The following is a 10,320-nucleotide window of genomic DNA, read 5'->3' as shown; positions in this document are numbered from 1 at the left end:
CTACCTATATAAATCCCAGCAGGAAGCATGTTTTAATAGTGTGATTGGGTCATCTGAACATGCTACCTATATAAATCCCAGCAGGAAGCATGTTTTAATAGTGTGATTGGGCCATCTGAACATGCTACCTATATAAATCCCAGCAGGAAGCATGTTTTAATAGTGTGATTGGGTCATCTGAACACCCTACCTATATAAATCCCAGCAGGAAGCATGTTTTAATAGTGTGATTGGGTCATCTGAACATGCTACCTATATAAATCCCAGCAGGAAGCATGTTTTAATAGTGTGATTGGGCCATCTGAACATGCTACCTATATAAATCCCAGCAGGAAGCATGTTTTAATAGTGTGATTGGGCCATCTGAACATGCTACCTATATAAATCCCAGCAGGAAGCATGTTTTAATAGTGTGATTGGGTCATCTGAACACCCTACCTATATAAATCCCAGCAGGAAGCATGTTTTAATAGTGTGATTGGGTCATCTGAACACGCTACCTATATAAATCCCAGCAGGAAGCATGTTTTAATAGTGTGATTGGGTCATCTGAACACGCTACCTATATAAATCCCAGCAGGAAGCATGTTTTAATAGTGTGATTGGGTCATCTGAACACCCTACCTATACAACGGAGCCATTAACCACGTAAGGTAGCATATTCTGATAAGTTAGCACGGATTGATAGACAAGACTATAAATTTACGCTACGGTAGGATGTTTTGACAGCACACCGGTTCTCGTCGCCAACATTTTTCTTTTGTTAAGCTTACTGTTATCAAGGCATGGTAAATGAACAGTAAACCTTGCCTGATGACTAATCTTCCCGTTTCCCTCTCATTGATTTATTTGGGTTGTCATGGCAGAAGTATTAAACGATGCCTTTTATTAGAACATAAGCATTTAAATGCAGTAATTGTATTTGAATTAGTTAAATATGAGTGGGCAACTCTGACCATGACAAGACTGCATTTGCTCTAAAGAATTAATAAAAAATTTAGACATATTGTTGTCATTATTTTTACTCTTCAATTTTATGTGTTTTTTCTTTAAGATGGTATCAGAAGTTGCTCCTCCACCATGAAAAAACCATCTGCATATATTCTTTCACTACATCCACGATTCTCCTCTGTGGTCTTCCTCATTCATCCTGTTTGGAGCTTAATGTTCAACATCCTTTATCTGTTAAAATTACAGAAGGAGAAGAAAGTAATCATCAGAGCAGGAATCATGATAAATGATAAATAGATTACCAGTACATACAAACATAACACTTGGATAATTTCTCTGATAACGCTGCATTGGATGGGTTTATTAACTGTGGGCTGAAATTGTACTACAGTCTGCTGGTGAGGAACTTTTTTGAGTGTTGAATAAAATGTCCTCCACAATCTGTATATGAATTGTCATTAAAACCACAGAGATTCTTACTTATAAAGGAAAGAAAAGTGGGACAAAGCCCATCAACATATAGTGTATATTTTCTGAAACATTACAAAGATGCAGGTAATTCTGGGTTCACCTGAATTACAGATTAGACTGGTGGACAAACAGATGTTGTGTACAACTGGTGACAGCATCAGTGACAACAAATTAATCAGCGAGGCTGGAAGCAGAATTAGGAGGCGTCAGAGTCAGCGAGGGTCAGAGATCGACGAACAAATTGCCCACCTTCATGGATAATGCATCCCCCTCAGAAGGATTCAAAATTAGGCCACGAAGAACAGTTCAGGAAACCTATTTTGTTTCGTCTGTGAAACTGTATAAATGAAATGTAAATTATGTTAAAGGCAAACACATTTGTAAGCCATAAGAAACAAACATGCTTTGCAATATACCTTCAAACATCTGTATAGATTTGATACATTATTTATTAACTGAATTTGCTAACATGTCTTACATAGTGAGTGTGTCACGGCTGCCGAGGCGAGCCGTGCGGAATAAATGAGGATCCAATCACAGGCAGTCGTGGAGAAGTGAAGGTGATTTATTGAACACAAAAAGAATGTGGACAAACAGCAAACGGGGCTCGAACTAAACTAAACTGGGAAACAACTAAACTACAGAGCACAATCCTGATTGAAAACGAGCAGAGGAGAATGACGATGAAAAGCAAGGAGAAGGCACGGTGGATACACTGAGTAATACAGACGAACCGGCAACATGCAGGAGAACACACAGGGCTTAAATACACACACACCAGTAATCAGGGGATGAGAGACAGGAGGGCAACACAGCTGGGAGAAATCAGAGCTGATGGGACAGGGGAAATGTAAACTGAACATACTCACATCAGACAGAGACCTTCACAATAAAACAGGAAACTCAGACACGGGGAACCAAACAAGACACAGATCTAAACAGACAGCTTCACAAACAGATGGGGTGACACCATAGACAGACAGAGACACAGACTCAAAGGCAGACCGAATATCACACATAGAACTCAAACAATAATAATAATCATCATCATCATAATAAACTAGAAAATGATAACTAAAAGCACTGGGTCACTGACCCAGGACCATGACAGAGTGTTTCTTTTACTGATGATATTTCAGTGATATGTATTTTTTATGACTAAATAATGCTCTATCGAACACCTGGCAATAACAGCAGGTGTGGCAATTTTGTAATTTGTTGTTTAAATTTGATATTATTGTAGGCAGTATATTTTCTTAGCCTTTGTCATACTCATGCTTAACCCTCTCAGGCTCAAATTAAGTTTTTGTTGCTAATGCACAAAAGAATACCTGCAGTGGTACTTCTGAGTAAAAAACTCATGAAATATGTATGTGGGGTGATCAGGTTGTTAGCTTTTAACTGTTGCATATCTGCAATGCCTGCCTTGAGAGGGTTAACAAAGCAATCTCAGAAACCGTACAGTAATCTTGGGTGTGTGGGGGTCACCCAGAGTCAGAATCTAGTGAGATATCAGTGTCACCTCTTACAGTTTTCCTGTAATCTGAGCTCAAATATGAGAAAATATAGAGTACAGTACAGTAAATTGGGTAAATTTTACTGTTAATTTTCTCTGAATCGTACAGTAATTTGGGCTGTGGATCACAGGGTGGAGTGGAAAAAGTGGAAAAGTGGAGATGAACCAAAACTGGGAGTGGATTGTGAAGTACAATAGTGTCAGGACCAGAGTTGGTCAAGTTACTTGAAAAAAGTAATCAGTAACTAATTACTGATTACTTCCCCCCAAAAGTAATCCTGTTACTTTACTGATTACTTATTTTCAAAAGTAATTAATTACTTAGTTACTTTTAAAAAACACGATTTACAACCTGAATAGGTGATAAAGCGATAGATCTTTCAGCCCAATTCTACTTTTTCTGCATAATTCATCATATAAAATGTAATCAAATGGAAAAGTCTCTCTTTTTAAAACTTGTTTAATTAGTTTTAATCTTTTAACTTTATGCATCAAGCAAAAATTGAATTATATGCAACATTCTCTGACTGGAAGAAATTTGTTTAATATTTAAACTTATTTTCTGCCCATTCCAGCACATAAAATAAAATATTTTTTGTGTTTACACTCACTCTTTCAAATAGATGTAAGTAAAACACAGCAGAAAATAAATAAAATCAAAGACTAGCGGTCCTTTGGCTCTATTTTCACCTGTAAAGCAGGAGTAGGGTAGGCGGAGGTTTACCCTGGTGCAGGTGTGCCGCGGTCAGTTGAAGAATCCGCGAGTTTCTCTGTGACTTTCCCATTACGTCGTAGCGCACTCGGTGCTTGCTTGGAAGTTTAGGGGGTTTTTTCGCCGTAAAAAGAAGTTTTCTTCCCACGCACAACGGACACTAATGTTTTTGTCACTTTTTATGGAATCAAACTCAAAGTAAGGTCAGTACTTCCACCCTTTAAACGCTGCACGCTCATATTCTCTCCCGCACTCGATATATTATCCATTGTTGATCTGCACACAGCTGTTGTCACGGACGTTGCACTTGCTTACGTCACTGTCATGAGACATTCTCGCAAAAAAATCACTGTTTTAGTAACGCAGCGTTCCTACGGGAAAGTAACGGTAATCTAATTATCGTTTTTGCAATAGTAATCCCTTACTTTACTTGTTACTTGAAAAAAGTAATCGGATTACAAGTAACGCGTTACTGCCCATCTCTGGTCAGGACACAAAAGACTGCATTTCTAAGCCAGTCGGCACCCGTACCGTAATATGCATAAGAATAGTGCAACAACATTTTAGGTGCGGCTGGCTTGACTGTGTCGTCGTAAGTGAGGGCTCACTTGACTGCGGTCAAATATGGTGCTGGAGAAACAAACTACAGAGAACTTCGTAAAGAGAGTATTGAGTGCTTTGGCGATGTAAATGGACTGGTTCTTATATAGTACTCAAAGCACTTTAAAGAACTTGCCTCATTCAGGTGTACGCAAGCACTTTTCTCTGTAAGCACTTTCTGTGTAATGTTCACACACATTCGGAGAGCAACTCTGGGTTGGTATCTTGCCCAGGGATATTTGGCATGCAGACGGGGATTGAAGCACCTTCCTCTACTACCTGAGCAAAGCCACCCCATGTTCGTCTGTGCACAGATTTCTTTCAATACAGTATTATCACAATTGTGCAAAAATACAGGCATGAAAGCTTAAAGTGCGCGATCACAATAAAGGTGACGCTCAGAGACTGACTGAGTGATCTGAGAACTCATCAGCCCTCATCACTGCCTTCACTTACTTGCTGCTATGGGTGCAGGAATAACACAGTTATGCAGTTATCTGGGACTCTCCACCATTTGACCTTAGAACTGAAGAAGCTTCTCGGATGAGAGGTGAAACGTCTTCAAGTAACTTAAAGAAGTCCAGACGCTTTTCTTTACAAGCTCCTTTGACCAGTTATGCAGTTACTTTCTCAGTCTGCTAGAGCCTCCACTTGAACGCAAGAACCTTCATTTATCTTCTCAAACGGAATTCAAAATGTTTTTTACAAATTGAAGGATTAAGATATAAATCGCAGAAGCATCGATCCACACATTCAAAGAAGAACAACCCAACAAACTCTTCATAAAACTCCAAGAGTATGAAAATCTTTATTTCTGTCTATTCTGTGTTGTTAATAACATCACATCTTCACATAGTAGCAAAAACATATTAAACAAACATTAATCTCAACATGCATACTGTACTTCAAGTTTCTCTCATGGAAAGGCCAGTGTTACTTTTATAGTATCCTTTCCATAAATATCATAAATATCTTTACCCATGTAGTGGAATTATTTTATTTTTTCATTTTAGTTAACAAGTATAATGTGACCACATTCACTTTTTATCAGGACAAGCTACACCACCACGGTGGTTAGCATACAATAACACTGCCTTGTTCTCAAAGCTTCTTGCTAACTGTACTTTTTTCTGAGATGTTCTCTTTAAGTAAGGATACTGAAAGTGTAAGCAGTGTATACGGTCACATCACGTGCTTAAGGTTGTGTTAGCACTGATAATTCCTTCACAGTTCTTTAAAGATGCTGAAGTCATCATATCAGCTGTAAATGCAGTGCTGCTGCTGTCCTTACGCTATACTTTCAAGCATCACACTTTCTTACTGACCAGTTTATTTCCACTTTTTATGCTCTAGTATGGTGTGACTGAATGAAGTCAGCAAACCAAATTCTGTCCATCTGAGGATGAGAAGAAACTTGCATGAAATGGGAAGAATGAGATGAAGATGGCTCCTATGCTTTAGACGTGGCACTGTTTCTGCCATTGTAAGTACGCTAATGCTTGAAAGATCCATTAAAAGTCTGACACTTCACTCTTCAGCTGGAGCGTCCATCAAGTTTTACATTCCAGGTTTCCTCGTTGGGATTACGACTCAGACGATGATGTGAAAAATTAGTTATTACATTAAACCCATAAAATCAACACTGGCAAAAAAGCCGTGCACTTCACAGAGCAGCTTTCTATGGCCGAGCAGCTCCTGCAGGTGTAAGGTGTAGGTGTCACAGCACTCTGGTCCAAAGAGTTTATGTGCAGCATGCAGACAGAAAATGGCTTTACAGAATATGACTGAATGTTGAGGCACCAAAACACACTCAGTCTGCCCCTCAGTCTGATCAAGAAGAAAACCTGACTGAGCGCTTCATAACATCAGTACGATGATGTCCCAGAGGCCATGTTCAGGTTATTCTCCCGTCCACACTGAGCGGGCGGATCAGTGGAGTCTGCATTAGCTTTAACAGAAAGGTCTGATTTAAGCAGGTAAGCTGAATAGACAAGAAAAGCTAGAAAGCTTTATCAACTATAACCCCAGCGAGGACCTTGACAGGTGTCTTGTGTACAGGTGAAGGCTGGACAGTCAGCAGGATACCTTCCTAACATTTGTCATTCCCAGCATTGAACCGTTTCCTGGCACAGCCTCAGTGAAACAGAGCATCGTTTCCACCCCACAGTTACAGACAGGCTGTGCTTTTCTTTGGTAACACCGTCGAATGAGCCCCGTGTCCTCTCTCAGTAGCTGCTTTCGTGTCCTGTCAGGATGTACAGGCTGCTCAGTGCTGACGGGTCATCAGTCGGTGTGCTCTGAAGGATGATGGCTCTGCACATTGTCAGCAAATGAGAAGGAGATGAGTTGTAAAGGAGAACCAGAGAAAGGCAGTACTAACCTAAAGCCAGTGCCTCCACCTGCTTCTACTCCTCCCACCTCTAGTACTAACACTACTCTACTGATACTACAACCACTGTAGTTTGACTTTAATGCTACACACTGGTACAGTACTGGTACACTTACTGGAGTTTTACTCCTGTTCCTGCTCATCACCACGCCTACTACTTTTTTAAACTTTATGATAAGTGTGAACATTTACACACCAGCATACAAACAAGTTTAAAGTAAAGGAAGCAAAGAGCTGAGAAATACATAAAACATAACACAGAAGAAAAAGAAACCTTTGCAGGGATTCCTTCTACACCCAGTTTGAGTAAAAACTAACTGAAACACAAGGAAAGAAGATAAGATCAACTAAATAAGGGTTGTATAATAATACTTAGTACTGGCAGCCACCAGCGCTAAGCCTCAGCCTCCCAGTAGACACACCTATGGCACCGATTTAAAATCCTACATGTCTTTGTTCTCAGGTTATCACGTTCACAAACTTTGGTGTCCACGCTATTTGCCTGCCAGGCTGACAATGATTTAGATCACAGAAACATTTTTAAGCTGTTATTCCTGGTTTCACAGTGGAAAACTCCGGGTAACGTCCATTATCTTTGCTCCTGTATAAGACTTTCCTGAATGCTGAGGTTTGGTCTTCCACATGAAATTCAGTACTTTTGTTTCAGTTTCATTAATGATGCATTGATTTTGGACATCTATGTAATACATATGTGATACACGACAGTCTTTGAGTCCGTCCTTCTCATATATAATCCCACTGTTTTTGCACTTCAGATGATTCCAGTAATGACTGATTTAAAAAAGAAAAGTGAAATATTTCTAATGAACTCACCACGATTCTTATTACAAACTTCATTAAGAGCTGCTGGATCAACAGGGGTGTCCTGGATTTGTTAGTAATATAATATAGTAATATATTATTATTAGTTTTAATTATTTAGTCAAAAATCAATTCCAGACTGCTCTGAGCAACATGCTGCAGCGAGAGTCCTGACAGGGACTAGAAACAGAACATTTATTGGCTCCCTGTTTTATCCAGAATAAAAGATTCAAAATCCTCACATAAAAGGTTTTGAATAATCAGCCCCTGTCTTATCTTAATGACCTTATAGTACCATATCACCCCATTAGAGCACTTCGTTCCAAGTATTTAAAAGTAAAATGGGAGCCAGACCCTTCGGTTTCCAGGCCCCTCTTGGTAAATGGTAAATGGACCGGTTCTTATATAGTGGTTTTCTACTCTGAGCACTCAAAGCTTGCCTCATTCACCCGTTCACACCCATTCATACTCTGACGGATGCACCGAAGAGCAACTTTCATGCAGGATATCTGGCATGTAGACGGGGAGTAGGTGACCTGCTCCCCCACCTGAACTACAGCCACCACTTCTGTGGAACCAGCTTCCAGTTTGGGTTTGGGAGACAGACACCCTCTCTACTTTTAACATTAGGCTTCAAACTTTCCTTTCTTCCCTGAATCCTCCCTTAGTTAGCCTAAGTCTAGGCTGCTGGCGGGTTCCCGTGATGCACCAAGTGTTTCTTCTTCAGTCGCCCTTTTCACTCACTATCTGTTTAAACACCTCTCTGCATTCAATCATTAGTTGAGAATATTCTCTGGCTCTCTTCCCCAGATTGTCTTTGTCCCGTCTTCCTCCTCTCACCCCCCCAACCAATCGCAGCAGATGCCTGCCCCTCCCCCAGCCTGGTTCAGGTTTTCACCTGCTAAAAGGGAGTTTTTCACCTTTGTGCACCATAATTGCAGGGCCTTTACCTTAAAATATACAGTGTCTTGAAGTGACTATTGTTGTGATTTGGTACTAGCATAAAGAAAATTAGCACTAAGGAAAGTAGTTTTCTGTACAAAGTGTCAGGTAGACGGTAGTTGGTAACTTTAATGGCTGTTTTTCTTTGGAGGGCTGCATGCAAACACATAGGCTGCATTTCCTAAATCCTTGGATCTGAGTAACCAACAGAACAAACACTCTAGTGTGACTCCTGCTTTAATGCTACCATTAATGCTAGCAGTATTCATGCTACTTCCACATGCTACTCTGAAAATCACTTCCAGGTCTATTAACAATAGTATCAAGAAAAATACTATCCTGATTACTTCTGATGTACTAGGATTACTAGTTTCTCACAGTGATTGATAGCTCTTGTCAGCATACAGTTAACATACCTGTTTGTTCCCAGAACTCTGAACACACGACTCTCATCTGTAATTTCTTGTGTTACCTGCACATAAAGTGAAAATTCACATGTGTAATGACTTAGAACTAATATGATAAGCACATGATACGAGCTCAGCCAACGTTGGATGAATTTACTAGTTCATCACCTCATCTGAATCTCCTCCCTTTGAGGCCATGCTTCCAGAACGCCAGCACACTATCCTGCAAGCAGACTGACAGAACAGGAGGTGTCACTCAGCTTTCAGGACACACATCAGCTCTCATTCACTTTGTTTGTCACATCATCATTTCTACCTAGTGTTTCAATGGGGAAGTCAAAGACTATTTCTGCAGGCAGCTGTCTGGATGGAAGTCCTTGCAGGTTCACGATCTTTACAGTTCCTGTCCAAACAGTACACAGATTGAGAATGAGCATGAAAGACATTTGAAGGATTCACAATATGCGAGGGGACTTACTTTCCAAGGTGATGAGAACAGTGTCTCGGTCCAGCTGGGTTACCTGCACGACTCTGAGTGCTCCACTATCTCCTGATGCACGGAAAGAAGGAAGCTTGTTGCAACAAGTTGAAGCTTGAAGCTTCAGGAAGTCAGCAGAGACACGCAGAAACGGTCCTACCTGGCACTGGAACAGGAGCGCCGTTCAGCTCTATAATATCAAACCTGAGCTGTTGGCCGGTTGGTGGTTTATCATTACTACAGTCTCTCACTCCAACACACAGCTGAGAAGAGAATCTGGGAGTCTGATGGCGAGTTGCTGTGAAACAGTCACCAAGGAAAACAAAAAAAACTAAATAAATTCTCATGGATGGTTAAGTGATGCTTGTTAAACCTGAGCTGAACCTGTTCATACAACCGTCAAAAACAGCACAACAGAATTCTTGTATGATTATTAAATCTTGAGATTAAAGATAAACCGATGCCATCCACCCATCCATCCATCCATCCATCCACCCACCCATCCATCCATCCATCCATCCATCCATCCATCCACCCGTCCATCTGTTCGTCCAAACATCCACCCACCCATCCATCCATCCATCCATCCATCCATCCACCCGTCCACCCATCCGTCCATCCATCCATCCACCCACCCACCCATCCCTCCATCCATCCATCCATCCATCCATCCATCCAGCCGTCCATCCATCCATCCACCCGTCCATCCATCCATCCATCCACCCGTCGATCCATCCTTCCATCCATCCATCCATCCATCCATCCATCCCCTAACTGCACGTCTTTGGACTGATGCCACTTTTCCATAATGTTGTGGCACAGGCGTGTTTCTCCAAGCAGCACTGTGTTAGGACTGCAGACAGGCTTAACACAGAGCTCTGTTCTCACAGTACATACATTATCGTTATGAAATGTGCGAGACATTCACAAAAAAACTGTCAATTATCTGTGCTATGTGATCTAATGGTGCATGCTGGCGTTGAACTGTGTGCTGATAACACTGTTCCTGTAGCACAGAAAACACATGGTAAC

The 10,320-nt window shown here is 40.9% G+C and overlaps 1 protein-coding gene and 1 pseudogene across 1 annotated transcript in view; one reads left to right on the top strand and one right to left on the bottom strand.

Annotated features, from left to right (window-relative positions):
- LOC146577543 (NACHT, LRR and PYD domains-containing protein 12-like) overlaps nucleotides 1–10,320 on the top strand; it is an 82,702-nt gene that overhangs the window by 38,702 nt on the left and 33,680 nt on the right. The gene's annotated exons all lie outside the window — the stretch shown is intronic.
- Nucleotides 5,040–9,769, bottom strand: LOC146577545 (mitogen-activated protein kinase kinase kinase kinase 2-like; annotated as a pseudogene).

The sequence above is a fragment of the Mchenga conophoros genome, linkage group LG3 (assembly GCF_057382185.1).
Source record: "Mchenga conophoros isolate Kocher_MC1m ecotype Shallow Benthic linkage group LG3, M_conophoros_male_GT1.1, whole genome shotgun sequence".
Lineage (NCBI taxonomy): Eukaryota > Metazoa > Chordata > Actinopteri > Cichliformes > Cichlidae > Mchenga > Mchenga conophoros.
The sequence above is the reverse complement of the archived record's forward strand: the minus strand, read 5'-3'. Positions and strand labels throughout refer to the sequence as shown.